Raw genomic sequence first — 17,725 nt, forward strand, 5'->3', positions numbered from 1 at the left:
ACTAAACTGTTGGTAATTGTAGATATTGTTGGTAACCTAACATTAATTAGCTTAATAGATACCTGTACTGTGTATTTAAAGGAGCACTCAGCTTAATCACATAATTTCTAGCACTCAACAAACTTAATTCATTTTCTTAAAGTTTTTTTTTAATTTTTTTTAAAGTAATCTCTGCACCCAACATGGGGCTTGAACTCACAACCCTGAGACCAAGAGTTGCATGTTCTACCAACTGCACCAGCCAGGCACCCTAAAAAACTTTCTTTTATAAAGCATCCAGGAAAGACTAGAGTTGCTGTCAGATGAAACATGAAGATAAAGCTATAATACTATTTATCATTTATCTTCCATCTGTTGTGTGCCTTGCAGTAGCTTTGATGGCATTTCTGATCCTTCCCCTTGCTAGGGGTCCTTACACAGTAGATGGGGGATGTCCACTTTACCAGTGACTTGCCTTGCCTGAGGCCACCCAGCCCCAAACTTGCCATGTCCTCTATTGATGGTTCTCGGATAAAAATTCAGCTTCAGCTGTACTAAAATGAATAATGTGCTTGGCGTATCTACCGCTAGCCTTTATATACAGGTGTTTCTGTGTGTGCTCAGTGAAATGGAATCAATAATAACCATTTTCTGAATTAGTAGATTACTAAAAAACGGCCATGGTCTTAGGAGTCCCTGAAAAACCTTGGTTGTTGAAGAGAATCCTGTTGCTTCATTAGAAACAACTTCCTTAAAATGATTCTTATATCCCTTGTAAAACAGCTTCTTGAAAGCAGTTAATGAGAATTTAGAATTTTACTAGGTTACTAGAAAAAAACTTTTTAAATTTGTTTTGATGTTTTACCTCTTTTTTGAGAGAGAGCCCATGTAAACGGGAGGGGCAGAGAGAGGAGTTTGGAGGATCCAAAACAGGCTCTGTGCTGACAGTCTGACAGCACAGAGCCCGGGGCTCTGCCGGACGAACAGCAATATCATGACCTGAGCTGAAGTTGGACGCTTCATTGACTGAGCTACCCAGGTGCCCCAGAAACAACTTTGATCAAAGGCAGCCTATGAAGGAAAGAAAGTTGAGGACTATTGATGATATCTTTAGGTGGCACAGTTGAGCAGCCCTTGCGTGACTTCACCTGTCCCATCACCCAGTCTAGGACCCTTGATCAGATTTAACCTGGAAATACATATGTAAATTTATAGTTTTTAAATGAGAAGTGATTGGTAACTGGTTGGCTTGAACTTAACCTCTTATCTCTCCAAATCATGTGGACCTCTGAGAAGTGGAAATCCTGTACCCTGTGCCATGTACCATAAGATTTGGACATGGTCATTTCCAGCCTTTGAGATTGTTATATCCCAAAAAGATGATTCAAGCTGAAGTGTGATCGGAAGAGGCACGACATAGCGCAAATAACAAATGCTGTTTGTTACAAGCGTGACACGGCACTTTTTATTCATCAGTGCCAGCCGCAGAGCAGTTTCCCCTCGTTTGCTCCTGGTCCTTTCTGTCACTGAAACATTGAGGTTAACTTTATTTTTATCTTTTGTTTTAAAGATTTAAAGTATTTTCTACACCCCACATGGGGCTCGAACCCACAACCCTGAGATCAAGAGTCGCATGTTCTTTCTACTGAGCCAACCGGGTGCCCCACATTCGTGTTAACTTTAGCACCACATGGACCCAGAAAGAGAAAAAGAAAACTTTAAAAACCTAGGTGCTTGAATTTCATTTTTCTGTAGAGAAGCTTACTTTTGGGATTTTGATTTTCTAGTTCCCCCATCTAATTTTTTCAGAAAGGGGAGGTGGCCTTTCCCTGCAGAACAGCAGGATGGTGTCCAGAGTAAAAATGAAGCTTCTCATGAATCTGCCCACTGATTTAACTACCCGGGACGTCTGATCATCAGGAACAAATAGAGAAATGGAGGAAGCTTCCCTCTGAATGGCACAGGAAGCTGAGCTCCCTAGGACTGTCGAGCTGACCCCTTCCTTCCCTGAATTCCTTAAAAAGTTGTTTTGAATTTTTCCTGAGCTCTCCTCCTAACCCCTGTCCTGGCCCACATTGAACTACCTTGCCTTATGTGTCACTGATAAATTACTTCAGCTATGCTTCTCTTCATTTTCAAGTACTGTGGTACTGGTGTACCTGGATGGCTCAGTTGAATGTTTGATCCTTTTTGGTTTTTTAACTTTTTATGTTTGTTTATTTTTGTGTGTGAGAGAGAGAGAGAGACAGAACGTGAGTGGGGGAGGGACACAGAGTGAAGGGAGGACACAGAATCCGAAGCAGCTCCAGGCTCTGAGCTGTCAACCCAGAGCCTGACACGTGGCTCGAACTCACAAACTGTGAGATCATGACCTGAGCCAAAGTCGGATGCTTAACTGACTGAGCCACTCAGGCAGCCCGAGTGTTTAATTCTTGATTTCAGCTCAGGTCATGATCCCAGGGTTGTGGGATCAAGGCCTGCATTGAGCTCCATGCTGAGCATGGAACCTGCTTGGGATTCTCTCTCTGCTTCTCTTTCCTGTTCGCATGCATGCGCGCACACTCTAAAAATAAATAAATAAAGTGATTTAAAAAAAAAAAAGTACCATTTTATCTGTCCTAGAAGACATTTGGAAGAAATAAAGCTGATTTATTATCTGAACCATCCATGTAAACTAGCGCAGTTCTCTCTGAACGTGTTTGTCGACCTTTGTTTGAGGCTAAATTCTACCTCTGGACCTTTTGTGTATGGGTCTGTAAATTTGCTTTTTGTCTTAAGCTAGTTCAAATCTGTTTTGGGTTTTTTTTTAAGATTTTATTTTTAAGTAATCTCTATACCCAATGTGGGGCCCAAACTCACAACCCTAAGATCAAAGAGTTGCATGTTTCACTCACTGAACCAGCCAGATACCTCCAAATTTGATTTCTGAGACCCCTTCACTGATTGCTATGGCCTCTGCAATTTATCTGACTTGCCTGCCTTGGTAATGATGTCTGTAAGGATTCTGCCTCTCCACGTGTACACAGGCTTTCTTAGGGCAGAAACTCACTTTTTATTCTGTGCGAAGTCTAAGTATCTTAGGAAAGAAGAAATCTTCATTAAAGAAAAAGATACACATTATTTTTTCCATAGAATAAGATAGGGAAACCTATTTAAGCTAACATAGGCAGAAGGGAACTTACTTGTTACGAATCAGTTACGGGTATTTGATGGAACCCAAGGTCAGAAGCACAGCTGGACCTCAGGAGGAGCTAGGACTAGAAATCCAAAGATCAATAGGAATCAGGGTGGCTGCATTAGTTTCCAGTCCAAATGCCTAATGAAAATTAATTCCTAGAAGTGAGAATATAGTCAGCCAGGTAGTATCACAATGTCTACTTTCTAGTTCCATCAAGGGCATGGGGATGCAGGTGTGAATGGAAGGGGGATCACGAGGGAAGCAGTTCCCCCAGGCCAACACTGTATAACCACACACTGTGTGTGTATGCTCCAATTCTTTGGTAATCTGCCCTCTGAAGGCATGGTCTTCTGCATCCCTTAGGGTGCCCTGCATTAAGCCGGGCTATAGGGAGGGCTACGTAGATTGAGTATGATTTATCATGCTGTGTCTGAATGAACAACCATAGCCAAATTTGTTGAAGGAACTATCTATGAGTCCCAAGTTGAATTTTGATATATTGCCCACGTACCTAACAACCAAAAACTCCATTTACCCCTGCATGCCTACAAACCATCCTGCTTTCTCTGTAAATAGATTCAGCTGCCGGTATTTATTGGTTTCCTATAAATATTTTAAGTTATCATGTTTTCCTCAGCTCCTCTTGACCGTGACAGTTTTGATGACCTTGACAATTTTGAGGAGCACTGGTTAGATATGTTGTAGGATGCCCTCTATTGGAATTTGATATTTTCCGTAGACTGAGATTACAGGGTTAGGGGGAAGGAGTAGGAGGTGGGAGGAAGGCTATAGAGGTGAATTGCTTTTTTTATCACATCGAGGGTGAATACTATGAATAGGACTTTGTGACTGTTGATGTTGACCTTGATCAACATACTGAAGTAGTGTTTTTTAGGTTTCTCTACTATAAAGTTATTCTTTGGAAGGAACTTTAAATACTGTTCCTTATAGTAAGTCACCATGGGCAGCACACAGTTCAGCAATGGGGAGTTATGTTCTACCTCCTTGAGAGTAGAGTACCTACATAAATTATTTGTAATTCTTACACATGGGACTTTGGTACACAGAATTGTATATTTGATTAATTTTTAGATGGCTTTTTAAAAAAATTCTTTAGTGTTTATTTTTGAGAGAGAGAGGTGCAGTGTGAGTGGGGGAAAGACAGAGAAAGAGGGAGGCACAGTATTGGAAGCAGGCTCCAGGCTGTGAGGTGTCGGCACAGAGCCCAATGCAGGGCTTGAACCCACGAACCACAAGATCATGACCTGAGTCAAATTCAGACACTTAACCGACTGAGCCACCCAGGCACCCCTGCATTGCTTCTTTCAAAGTGTGTGTATGTATGTATGCATTGCATGTAACGAAGCAAGGAATCTCTACACCCATGTGGGGCTCAAACTCATGACCCTAAGATCCAGAGTTGCATGCACTCCTGACTGAGCCAGCTAGATGCCCCTTTAGATTGTTTTTGGGGGGCACCTGGGTGCTCGGGTGGTTGAGTGTCTGACTTTACTTCAGGTCATGATCTCATGGTTCATGAGTTTGAGCCCCACGTTGGGCCTTACGCTGGTAGTGCGGAGCTTGCTTCGGATTCTCTGTCTTCCTTTCTCTCCCTCCCCCACTTGTGCTCTCTCTCAAAAATAAATATTTAAAAAAATATAGATTGCTTTTTGACCACCCTAAAAAAATAACAGGCAGTTCTGATTGAACATAGTAATTTGAATAAACTTGTTTATTTCTGTTCCCTTCCAAAAGCCACACACATGAGAGTAAGGTATAAAGAGAGATATAAATCCATAAAGACAAAATGAATGAAAGAGTACACTTTAGTTGATGAAAGATCTCAAGAAATTTTTGGAAGAAGGAAGGCCAATAAAGTTAGAAAAACAATTTACATGCCTACAGGAAGAAAAGTCCACAGGAATGAAGTCACACCACAGATCCCTGAAAAACTCATAAATGGGAAGCACTGTTTACCTGTGAGGGTAGAAGGTGTGTAGCAGCCTTGAAAAGTGAGTTAAACTTCCCTCCCGATGCCGCCTCCACCAGGCCTGGCCTGCACAGCGAGGCAGCTGTTTCTCTCCTGACAAAACTGAAGGCTTAATCCTGAGCACCCGAGAGGATCCTGATGGGAGATCACAAGGCAAAGCCAAGGGCAGTGGCAAGTATGGAGTGGAAAGTAGGGCTTAAGTGCAAGTACATACTACTTGCTAAGACCTCTGCCTTCACCCTTTGGCTCCTAGGATACAGTAGGAATAGGAAGATTCCTCACAGGAGAAACTCAGGAGTCCAAGATCTACAGATAAGTGGCATTTGGTGGCTTCCACATGCTCACCCTGCAGTGAAATCCTTCAGTCCACAAGCTTTGCTGTTGCAAAACATCCACAAAGGTGTATGGTGCTTTGCTTAGCAGCTGAATACAAGTGGAGAGCCAAGGACTGTCAATCATTCTCTGAAAGCCTTAACGTGGTAGAGATCAAAACAAGTAAAGAAAAAGGCAGAGTAAGAGATAAGGCAGAAGAAAAGCAACCGAAAAAAAACTGCTGATAACTTCAGCCAGATGATACTGTACCCATGAGTACAAACCTAGAATTCTATTTACAAAGGAACATTCAAATAAAATATAAGTAAAATGGAACATTAAGAGAATGAGAATTAGAAATTTGAGGCCACCAATGAATGCTAAAATCAATCGGCAAAAGCTTAAGTAGAAATAGGATATTTACATAGCCACTAAGTATCTCCCCTAAAGCATTTACTAGTAACAAGGACAAAAGCAGTAATTTTACAGTGAAGAAAGCTGGCAGACGCCACCTCAACCAGGTGATCCAATTTAATGTCACCAGCAATAAATAACATCACATGCCCTTGAAATGATCCCTTGAGGACACATCACCTCTGCTGCATTCCCCCAATTTATAACCTCCATCTAATCATGAGAAATGCCAGACCCAAATTGGCAGACATTCTACCAAACCACTGACCAGTATTCTTTAAAAGTGGTCAAGCTCATGAAAGACAAGGAAAGACTGAAGAACTGTCACAGATTGAGGGTGGGGGGGGTGTGTGACAAAGGAAGAATGACAACTAAATGCAATGTGGGATCCTGGATCGGATCCTGGAACAGAGAAAGGAAATGTCCTTTTTCCTTGCCACCAGTGGAAAAACTGGTGACATTTTTTAAAAGTCTGTTTTTTTTTTTTTTTTTTAAACTCTGTACTTAATAGCCCTTTTGCAATCTTAACTCTTTTCGTTTTGGTACTTGTTCTTTGGTTATGTAAGATGTTAACATTAGAGGAAGCTTGGTGATGAATATATGGGAACTCTGTACTATATTTGCAAATGTCTATAAGCCTAAAATTATTTCAAAATAAAAGGGTTTGGTGGGGTTTTTTTGTTTGTTTTGTTTAATGAGAGCAGGAATAAAAAAGGAAAGCAATAGCAGGGCTGGAAAATAAAAATGAAGAAATCCTCCCACAAGGTAGAACAAAAAGGAAAAGATGGAAAGTGAGAGGCTCACACAAGAAGAGGAAATCTGAAAGGGAAAATGAAGAAAGTATCACAGAAATAATATGAGAAAACATCCCAGAACTAATAATGATGATTTGGGGCTGGAAAGGACCCCTTGAGTGCTCAGCACAATAATGGGAAAGGGACTCCTACGGAAGCCTATCATGGTGGAAGTTCAGAACACTTGAAGGGATAAGAATAAAGTCCAAAATCACAGAGCATGGCAACGCTTTGGATCACCTTGAAATCATGGTGAAACATGAAGAAATACCAATATCTGGCCCTGCTACAGATCAATGAAAACAGAATCTCTGTTTCAGGGGAACCTGATTCATCGTGACAGTTGAGAACCACTGCCGTGAGCTTCCAAAGAGAAACAATAGATCGCTTACAGCAAATCAGGAAACCCATACCCAGTGTAAACAAGAACACTAAGCAACAATGCCTCCTGAAGGAATATATCTTCTAGAGTTCAGGACACTCAAGAAATCTCTTGTTCATGAGAACTAAGAATTATCACCCTTAAGTCTATTCAAAGGTTTGGGATTTTTCTCAAGACTTTTTTTTTTTTACTTTTTTTTTTAAGAGGGTGCACCCAGTTATTTCATTTGCTATGCCTATTCCTTCCAAGCTATTTTTTTTCTTATTTTTTAAGAAATATTTAAAAATGTTTGTTTATTTTTGAGAGAAAGACAGAGCATGAGCAGGGGAGGGGCAGAGAGAGAGGGAGGGAGACACAGAATCTGAAGCAGGCTCCAGGCTCCGAGCTGTCAGCACAGAGCCCGATGCAGGGCTCGAACCCATAAACTGCCATGTCATGAGCTGAGCCAAAGTTGAACACTTGCCCGACAGAGCCATCCAGGCATCCCTCAACCTATTTGCTCTTAAACACATCCTCTATTCAAGCTGCTTAGTTTTCAGTATCTTCTATAATCTGACCCAATATAGCCTATCAGATTTTATTACCTAGATCCTCTGCTCCCAGCCAGCCACTTCCCCTACCGCCTACTACATCCACCTGCTCTTTCCCACCATTTGTACCCTTGAAAGTTCTTTTCCATGAGCCAGAATATCCACCTCCACCCCATTCCTAGCACCAAATGGGTTTTGTTACGAGTTTTGATCGCTGTTGACCAGTCGCACCGTGTCTGGTCTGAGCTCGGTGGGAAGTGGAGCCACACTGGCGTTCAGTAGCAGTGCCTGCCACAGGCACAGAGAGTGGCGGCGGATGGGCGGCATATTCACCATGTTGCCCTGGATGAATCATACCCAGACTGCACAGTCAAATGTTAAGTCTCACTTTCTCTATGAGACCTCACATCTCTCCGATCCACTGACTTCTCCCTTCTCTAAGCGCCCATCACACTCATGACCCTTTTCATTCTTTGGTGCCAGACTAGTTCCTTTGTTAATCTTTCCAACTAGACTGGAGTGTCCTTGAGGGAGGAGATTGGACAGTATACTTCTTTTGTTTCTTCCCTGTACAGAGTACAATGTTCCGTACAACGTAGGTGCTCAGAACACATTGGCTCGGTTGGAGTAGCTATAGTCGTCCCTCACCGTATCCGTGGTTTTCTTTTAGGCGGTTTCAGTTACCTGTGTCCGCTGTGGTCTGGAAGTGGATGATCATGCTTCTGAGGTACGGTCAGAGGTCCGTTGTAAGCTAACACCGTCACAATGACTGTCATCCACCTCGCTTCATCTCATGTGGGCATTTTGTCATCTCATATCATCACAAGGAGAAGGGTGTGTATAGCACAATAAAATAAATTGAGAGACTGGATTCACGTAACTTTTATTGTAGTTTGATAAAAAAACTTTTTAAAGTTTATTATTGAGAGAAAGTGTGCAAGTGGAGGAGTGGCGGGGGAGAGAATCCCAAGCAGGCTCCATGCTTTCAGCACTGAGCCACCCCCCACCCCTTCAAAAAGGCCTANTAAATGTTTTTATTTATTTCTAGGAGAGAGAGACAGCATGAGCAGGGGAGGGTCAGAGAGAGAGGGAGTCACAGACTGAAACAGGCTCCAGGCTCTGAGCTGGCAGTCAGCACAGAGCCCGACGCGGGGCCCAAACCCACGAACCGCGAGATCATGACCTAAGCGAAAGTCGGACGCTTAACCGACTAAGCCACCCAGGCGCCCCTCAAAAATAAATTTTTAAAAAACGTTAAAAAAAATACATTCCCAGTTGATATACGTAGGAATAGTAAAATATATGTGCCTCATACATTATTTGTGAGAAAGAACTGGAATTCTAATGAGAACGAACATTCGAACATCCAGGAGTTAATTGGAAGGCTGCTGGATATAAAAGAAACACAAACACACATAATTAAAATGATTGACAATGGGGCGCCTGGCTGGCTCAGTTGGAAGAGCAAGTGACTCTTCATCTTGGGGTCATGAGTTCGAGCCACAAGTTGGGTGTAGAGATGACATAAAGAAAAACTTTAAAAAATTAAAATGATTGATGATTGTAGGGTCTTTATTTTTACTTTGGTAAAAAGGAATACATTTTCTGAAACTGGGGGATGGGAGAGGTTAGACCCGTTTGGATCTAATGTGTTTGATGTACTTTCCCATACTAGAACTGTATATTTTTTTTAATTAAAAACCTTATTTTTATTTCATTATTTTTTTAACGTTTATTTATTTGAGAGGGAAAGAGAATCCCAAACAGGCTCCGTGCTGCCAGGGAAGGGCCTGACATGGAGCTCAAACCCTTGAACTGCGAGATCATGACCTGAGCCGAAGCCAAGAGTCGGCTGCCCAACCAACTGAGGCACACCTCCCCCCAGTTTTTTATTATAGATAGAGCACAAGGAGGGGAGGGAGGGAGAGAGAGAGAGAGAGAATCTCAAGTAAGCTCCATGCTCAGTGCAGACCCTGATACAGGGTTCAATCTCATGACCCTGGGATCATGACCTGAGCTGAAATCAAAAGTCAGAAGCTCAACTGACTGAGCCACCCAGGCGCCCCAGAACTGTACATTTATATATTATTATGCTGATAATGTGGCCTTATAAATATAGTAGCAATTAAAATTGGCAACACTTAGAGGGGCACCTGGGTGACTCCGTTGGTTAAGTGTCCCACTTTGGCTCAGGTCATGATCTCAGCTGGGGAGTCTGAGCCCCAGGTTGGGCTTTATGCTGACAGCTTCAGATTCTATGTCTCCCTCTCTCTCTGCTCTTCTCCTGCTTGTGCTCTGTCTCTCTCAAAAGTAAACATTAAAAATTTTTTAAAAAGAAACATTTATAAAAAAATTTCTTCAAGAATATTGGCTTTGTGGTATGGTTTTTTTTTTTTTTTAAGGATATGCTGGATTTTTTACGCTTCAGTTGGAATTGCCCTTGTATTCATTTTTTCTTGGTGCTGAGAATAGTGTCAGTTGTGTATTTATACACTGTAAATGATACCTTTCGTTACAAAATGTAAAATTATTGGTGTACCTACACTCAAATGTGTAAAATTTATATGCGTATACAGTGTGATACCTTATCTTTGAAACGTATTTGTTATATCATCCACAGACATACATATTTTACCATTTAATATAAAATATACGACTGTTGTGTATCATTTTTATGATCGTTTTTCACTGATGCATGTAGCTTACCAACTGAGATCTTTTTTGATAATAGATTCCACCTTTGAGAGGTATTCACCAGTGCTCTAATAATTGACCAGCACATTGATACAAAAGGGATGTAAAATATCACATTTCTAGCAACTTTATGCAAATGAATATCAATACAATAGATACGTATGACTCATATTTATCATATTATTTATTTTAAAGTTGGGATTTTAATGTGGAGACTGGCCAGACTTCTAGGGGTAATGAATGGCCATTGGATATTATCAAGGTAAATGAAGGAACTGGAGTCCTTGAGAAGCCATGACTCGCACACCTGGTAGCATTTAAATGGCATGTCCTTTGCTGCTTGCCACCATGTGACTTGTAAAGAAGTGGGATTTGTTCTAAGTGTATACCGAAACATGTCTTGTGATTAACATAACTGGTAACAGACACTGTCCCAATAACTTTTAAAATGATGTTTATGACTCAGTGCCCAAACAGGCAATTCAGAGAGGAAGGATCATTGGCGTTCAGAGGAGAGAGAGGGCAATAGCTGCTGTGTTTATTTTGCTACGGTCCATTTAGTCTTTCCTCACAGAGAGTTACTTACCTGTAACCTTGAATCTCCAACAGTATGTTCAGCCACAAATCTCCACTGTTTATAACCCTTGTTACCATTTAGCGTTATGAAGCATATTTATAGATGAGTTGAGCCAGACATTTTCCATTTGTGCTGTGGGGCGTCCCATAAGAAGCATTGGAGTGGACTTCTCAACATCCATCCCACACCACATACTAAGTCTAAGAAAAGTGGGCAGTCTTATCCCCCTGGTCTGATCGGTTGCACATGAGATCTCTGGAAGAAGTTTCCTCTCCAAAGGGAGAGTCACAGAAAGAACTGGTGTGGCTGTCCTGCTACCTGCCTGAGAATGAAGCCCACCCCAAGATGGTCGAGTGGAGAGATGGAAAGAACATGGGACTTCATTGACTCAAACTGCTGATTCAATTAACCCTGAAGCTTTCTCTACAGCAGGACTTCCATTTATGTGATCGTAAATTTTCTTCTTGTTTAAGCCTTTGAGTTGGGGTTTCTATTACTTGCAGCTGGAAGCATCCTCACTGGTGAACTATTCTTAAGAAGAATGACTCATGCGGAAACAGTCCTCCCAGCTTCTGATTAACTTTGGCCTCCAGAGATAATTATCTGGGCCATCAGATACATAAAAAATATGGAGGTCATAAGATTACAATTATAGTGGTTACATTTAGGGAGAGAATTGGGATAGTGTCTGGAAGAGGGTCTGAGAGGGGCTTCTGGAATGCTAGTGTTATCTTGATCAGGGTGGTGGTTACATGGGTGTGTGTACTTTAAGATAAATTCATCAAACCATATATTTATGGTTTGTGTACCTTTCTGCATGTAAGTTGTACTTTATTTTAAAAACTTACAAAAAAAATATTATGTTATAATCAGGCTTCCAAACAAGCTGTATCTTGACTGGAAGGATATGAATGGTATATTGTGGTTATTTTATTAGGCGGCTGAATTAAGCTGGGGACATGCTTTCTTTTCTAAACTTCCAGAAGCTCACTGTAATGACCTCGGGTGTGGCCAACCCACTCTAATCTCAGCCAAAATGTTTTACCTTTTGGCTTAGCTGGGAGAGCCTTAAAACCTGGCAAAGGAAGGACTTCATCATTTTTAGAATTCAGTCACAATGAATATTAAAAACCCAGAGTCAGTCCATGAAGGGCTTTGTCAAGCCTCATTCTCCGAGAAGTATTTTAGTTACAGGGGGTCCACTCCAAGGAAACCATTAGGTTTGGAAGAATGCAGTCGCGGACCTCATGCAGCTCAGGTTATTGAGACTTCTAATTCACGGAGGAAGAGATATAACATGCTTAGTCAGGTTTTTTGTTTGTTTGTTTGGAAGAAAAAATTTATGGTCTTTGGGGACCCAATTATCTAGAGAAGGACTTGCCTCCACTATAAGAAAACTAGCTAAGGAAAGTTACCATAAATCATAGGTTAGATGGAGAGTGGAATTGAATAATGTGACAGCAAGGCTCTGGGAATACCAATCTTCATGAGGGAGAGGATTGAGAGAGGGATCCCATCATGAAACTAAATGGGGAGTATGGTTGGTTGGTGGTCAGGCCCTTGGAATTCAAGTTCCTGAGAGATGGAGAGCCCTGTGCTGTTTGAACAGCCATATTGGTCTGTGGAACTGGAAGCTCATAAAAAGAATGTGGAGACAATATATTTTATTATGTTCCACCTAACTCTTCAGGGTGCTTTCACATCATTTTATCCTCACTACCACCTTGTGAGGTAGGTAGGTTAGAACTGATCCTAAGAGACAGTGACTAAGAGGACAGGCTCTAGAGTCACTAAGACCTGGCTTTGGTTCCTGTCTCCGTCTTGCTTGTGGAAGGGTTTGTGCAATCCACGTGGCCTGTGTTTGTGGTTCTCTGCTCCAGAGGATATTAGGTAGTGTGGATATATTTTTGATTGTCACAGTTGGAGGAGTGCCTTTGGCATCTAGTGGGTAGAGGCCAGGGATACTGCTCAACATCCTATGTGCACAGAACAGCCCCCCACCACAAAGAATTGTTGTCCAAAATATCAGTAGTGCCACTGTTGGGAAACCCTGGGTTCTATATGATTCTCAATCTTTTTATCTGTAAAATGGGGATAATGACATTACCTCATTGGATTATTGTGAAGAGTAGATTAAATAACTGTTGATATTAGATTGCCTGTTCTTCCACTGTCCCTTCCCCCTATTCAGGGAACTGCCCTCCTAGGACTTTACATCTCTACAGAATTCGATTTCCACAGGCTGACTGCCAATAACCCACCGTTCCATCTAGTTTCATGATGTTTGTCTCTAGCAGGCATTTTGCATGTATGACTCTGCCCCTTTGCCACAGTTGACTGGGTCAGGGGTGGACACTCGATCCAAACCAAAGCAGTAAGAATTCTCTCCTCAGGGAACTTTGTAATTTGCACTGAGAGTGAAGTCTGGCTAGTGTCTTGAATGGAGAAGATACAAACCTGGGAGTTGTGGGTGGCCATTTTCTCCCATGTGGATGGGGTGCAGTTTATACAAGAGAGAAAAATGCAACAGCTATGGAGAGAAAGGCTGCCAGAGGAGACCCAGTTCCCAGAGTCTGTGTCTTGGCAGCTCTCTTCCCTTAGGCTCTGTAGATCATCTCCACATCCTTGTAAGACTTTGTGCTTAACTGGCCTCAGTTATGTGTCTCTTATGTCCAAGAGACACACAATAACCACTGAGAACATATGTAACAGCACTTGGCATAGTGCCCAGGAATTAAGCCCTGAATAAGTGGCAGGTATTATTACCATCCCATATTAGAGATTAAAAAAAGTTGACGCGGAGAGATTTTAAATAATTTGTCTCGTGTCACACAGCTCTTTAGCGGTAAAGGTGATCTGAAATCTAGGTCTCCTCACATATAGACTGAGGTTTTGTTCTGCTTATTCTTTAAACTATGAAATAAAACTTTCAGAATAGTGCACAGGTAGCTAAGTATCTCGGTGTAGGTAAGAATAACTCGAAGTGAACCTTGATGTATCTCACCCAGGACAGGAACTAGAAAGCTGGCTGTAGCTCACAAGACCTGCCTGTGCCTCTCCCTGCCACGACTCCCTGCCAGAGGTAACCAATATCCTGTTTTTTGTTGAAATGGTTTTTTAATAGTTTTTCCACCGACATATGCATCCCTAAACTACATGATTTAGCTTTACTTGTTTTGGCATTTATATAAATGAGACTGTACATAATCTTTTGTAACTTGTTTTTTTCCCCCTATACTGTATTGGTGAAGTTCCTCTATGCTGTTATGCCTAGCTGGAATGCATTTATTTTCTTCCACAGTATATTTATCCAAGCTACTGGTAATGAGCATTAGGTTATTTCCGGTTCTCAGCCAATGATATTACTAAGGGCATCCTTGTCTAGATGTCCGGGTGCATACTTGGAGGGTACCTGTGGTGTCTGAGGCTTCCTTTGCTCCACATCCTTGCCAGTTTTGGTTCTTTTCCATGCACATGCCAATACACGGGGCCACAGGTTGAAGACAGTACTGTGTGGTGCTGGGGGACACATAGGGATTTAAAACAAAGCATCTTTCCTCAAAAACTGAAACATAGGGTTACCACATGGCCCAGAAATTCCACTCCAAGGTATCTGCCCAAGAGAACTGAATACATATGTTCACATAAAAACTTGTACATGAATATTTATAGCAGCATTATTCAGAATAACCAAAAGGCCCATCAACTGATGCATGGATACACAAGATGTGGTCAATGGGATACTATTCAGCATAAAAAGGACTTAAATACTGATACATGAGACAACATTATGCTAAGTGAAAGAAGCAGGAAGCAGGCACGGAAAACCACATATTACATAATTCTGCTTATATGAAGTGTCCAGAATAGGCAAATTTATAGAGACAGAAAGTAGACTGTGGTGACCAGAGGCTGGGCAAAGGGGTGAAATGGGGAGTGACTCTGATGGGTACGGGGTTCCATTAGGAAGTGATGAAAATGTTTTGGAATTAATGATATTGGTCTCATAAGCTTGTGAATAAACTAACAGCCACTGAACTATAGACCTTAGAAGGGTAAGTTTTACGGTGTATGGATTACATCTTAATAAAAATGTAAATAAAAACATAGTATCCTTATTCATTCATTTATTCAAAACGCATGTATTCATCACCTAAGATATGCCAGACATCCCTTAGCACACTGTTGGGAGACATTGCTCAGTGAGTTAGAAGTGGCCCCCATGTTGGTCAGAACCATTGTCAGCCAGCAAGTGGCACATTCAAGAGTAGTCCCTGAGGGAGTTTAATGAAGGGACTGCTTGCAGAAGTACGGGCAGGGTTAAGAGGTCCCTGGTGAAGAGAGGCATTTCAGGGTTGGCAACAGATGGCAGCCATCCCCCCTGGGTCTGCGAGGGCAAGGGGAGAAGAGGGGTTCCCAGGACCCAGCAAGAGCGGCAGGAGAAGCTGCGTCACAGGGGCTGTGGCAGAGAGGGGACACCTACTCACGGCTCCCTCTCCTGTCTGCTGCTAGTGTGGGCCGTGCAGACCCCATCGGTCAGCCTCCTCTGGCCTAGAGGACAGGGGAGAAAGCTGGAGAGTGACTCTAGAGAAGCAAATAGAGACTCTCTGTCCTCAGAGACTTTGCATTTTGAGTGGAGAGGCATACCAGAAAAATAAAAGCAACAGAATGTGATAAGCAAACAGGCTGACATGAAAGAGAGCATCTTGGCGTGTGGGTGTGTGTGTGAGGCGCGGGAAGATGACACTAGATTTGCTGCCTGGGAAGGTCCTTCCAAGGAGAAGGAGGAGGTGCCATTTAGCTGGGACCTGAGGGATGAGCCGCTAGGTGATTCAAGTGCTATTTATCGAGACGGGGAAGCTTGGAGGAGAATCAGATGTAGGGGAGGAAATCAAGAATTCCCTCTGGGATATATTAAAGACAGAACATACACAAACATCGAAAAATAACAACTCATGTCGGAGTGTGACTCCACGGGACTCGTGGAGAGGCCACGGCTGCGGGCTGACACCCAGGGCCTACCCCTCGGAAGCCAGACGTGTGTGGACTGCGCCCTCCCCGGAGGTTACACCAAGTGCTGGCACAGCGCGCTGGCTCGGGGCCGCCCGCCTGCTCCCAGGCCTCCTCCCAGCATTTATTGGGACTTTGCCACATCCCAGGTTCTTCCTTCACGAAGGCGAGAAGGCCAGGGGAAGGGAGTATCCTTTCTGAACGCCAGATGTGACACACCGCCTTGGACGGGCGGGAGCTTCAGTGTGACAGCTAGGGGGCCACAGGTAGGCCTGCCGACCACGAAGAGCCCAAAATCTGCTTAGAAAGGCACCCAGGCCTGTGACTAATATGGTGGTGGCTCGGAGCACCCAGAGGGAAAAGCTGGCCCAACATCCTAGCTGGAGTCAAATCAAGAAAGACAGCAGGAGAGAAGTGAGTCTACAACTGGCACATTCTTCCGCACCCGGTGGGGTTTGTGGCATCAGCCAGAGCCCACCTTCGGGGGGCCTCTAGCCCACACAACTTGGCACACCTCTGTATTTTCTTCCATAGAGGTCTCTCCTCTCTGGCTCCTGGCCCAGCCAGTTGCCCACAGACTGGAAAACAAAGGCTCACTGCCTTCCCTAGAGACCTGGGCTTAAGGGATGGGCCTTGAGCAGGCTGGGCGGATGCTCTGTTGATTTTTTTTCCAAGTGCAGAGAATGTGACAGCCAATTCCTGTTGGAAATGGCTTTTGTTTTCTTTGGAGCACAAAGCACTTTTCCTTTCTCGTGATTGTTTCAGTTCAGGTCATGTTTAGGATGGAGATGATTTGCTAACCTGATTGCAGGCCTTTTAGATCTGTGGTTCTTAAGCTTTGGGGGCATAGATCCCAACTGCAACCCTGATAAAAACCATAGACCTTCTCCCGAAAACACGCACACCCCCCCCTCCCAAATGAAACATTTAACACCAACCCTAGCAGGTTAAGATCCCTTGGGTTAAGGAAGGTCAGTCCTTCTAACTCTTGCCCTGCCCCGCCCATCCCCTCTGCCCCTTCTTTCTTTTCAGTCTGGATCTTAAAATTCCCTTTCTTTAGCACTTCTCAGGGGCCAGCATTTCTTGCCTGCCTTCTGCCTGAATTAATCCCATGTGCCCAGCCTCTGAGGAGCAGGGGCCTTCGCTAGTTTCAAGCTGCTTTTGGCTGGGAGGCTCCAGTCCGGTGTCGCTCCAGTTTTTCAGACAGCAGAATATTCCAGTGGGATTTGTAAAACTTTTGTCTCATCCAAGTCTAGCTATTACAGAGGGGCCAAACAGCAAGAGTCTCTGCAGATCCTGGACGAGGGGGCAAAGCTTTGGATGAGACTAGGGAGACAGGCGTTGTCTGGTTTTGTTAAATTCCAGAAGCAAGTCACTTTGCCAGAATTGCCAAAAATAAAAGGACTGTCTAGACACTTACATATTAGAAGCTCTCCTGTGAAGACAGACCATCCTGAAGATCACTGATTTATGCTTAAATGGTGAGACAAAGGAGTCCATTTAAGTAGCAGACAGGTATTGATTGCCTACCTGCCCCGCGCAAGGCAATGTTCTAAGGGCCTGGTGGGCACGGGGTGAATGAGACAGACAAGGCACCAGGGAATCTTAGGTCGTGGCAAGTGCAAGTATGAACATAAATACGAGGAAGTGATAGATGTGCGGGTGGCGCGGCCACGACCAGAGAAGGTCTCTCTGAACAGGTGGCACTGGAGCTCCAGCCTGAATATTGAGAAGGAAGCATCCACCCCAGGGAAACGAGCTGCAGGTGGAGACGCGCAGCTGCTGCAGGGCCTTGTGGATGCGCAAGTGGGAGGGAAGAGAGGGGAGGGGAGGGGAGAGAGGGAAGAGAGGGGAGGGGAGGGGAG

This window comes from Crocuta crocuta, unplaced genomic scaffold (assembly GCF_008692635.1).
Source record: "Crocuta crocuta isolate KB4526 unplaced genomic scaffold, BGI_CrCroc_1.0 scaffold152, whole genome shotgun sequence".
Classification (NCBI taxonomy): domain Eukaryota; kingdom Metazoa; phylum Chordata; class Mammalia; order Carnivora; family Hyaenidae; genus Crocuta; species Crocuta crocuta.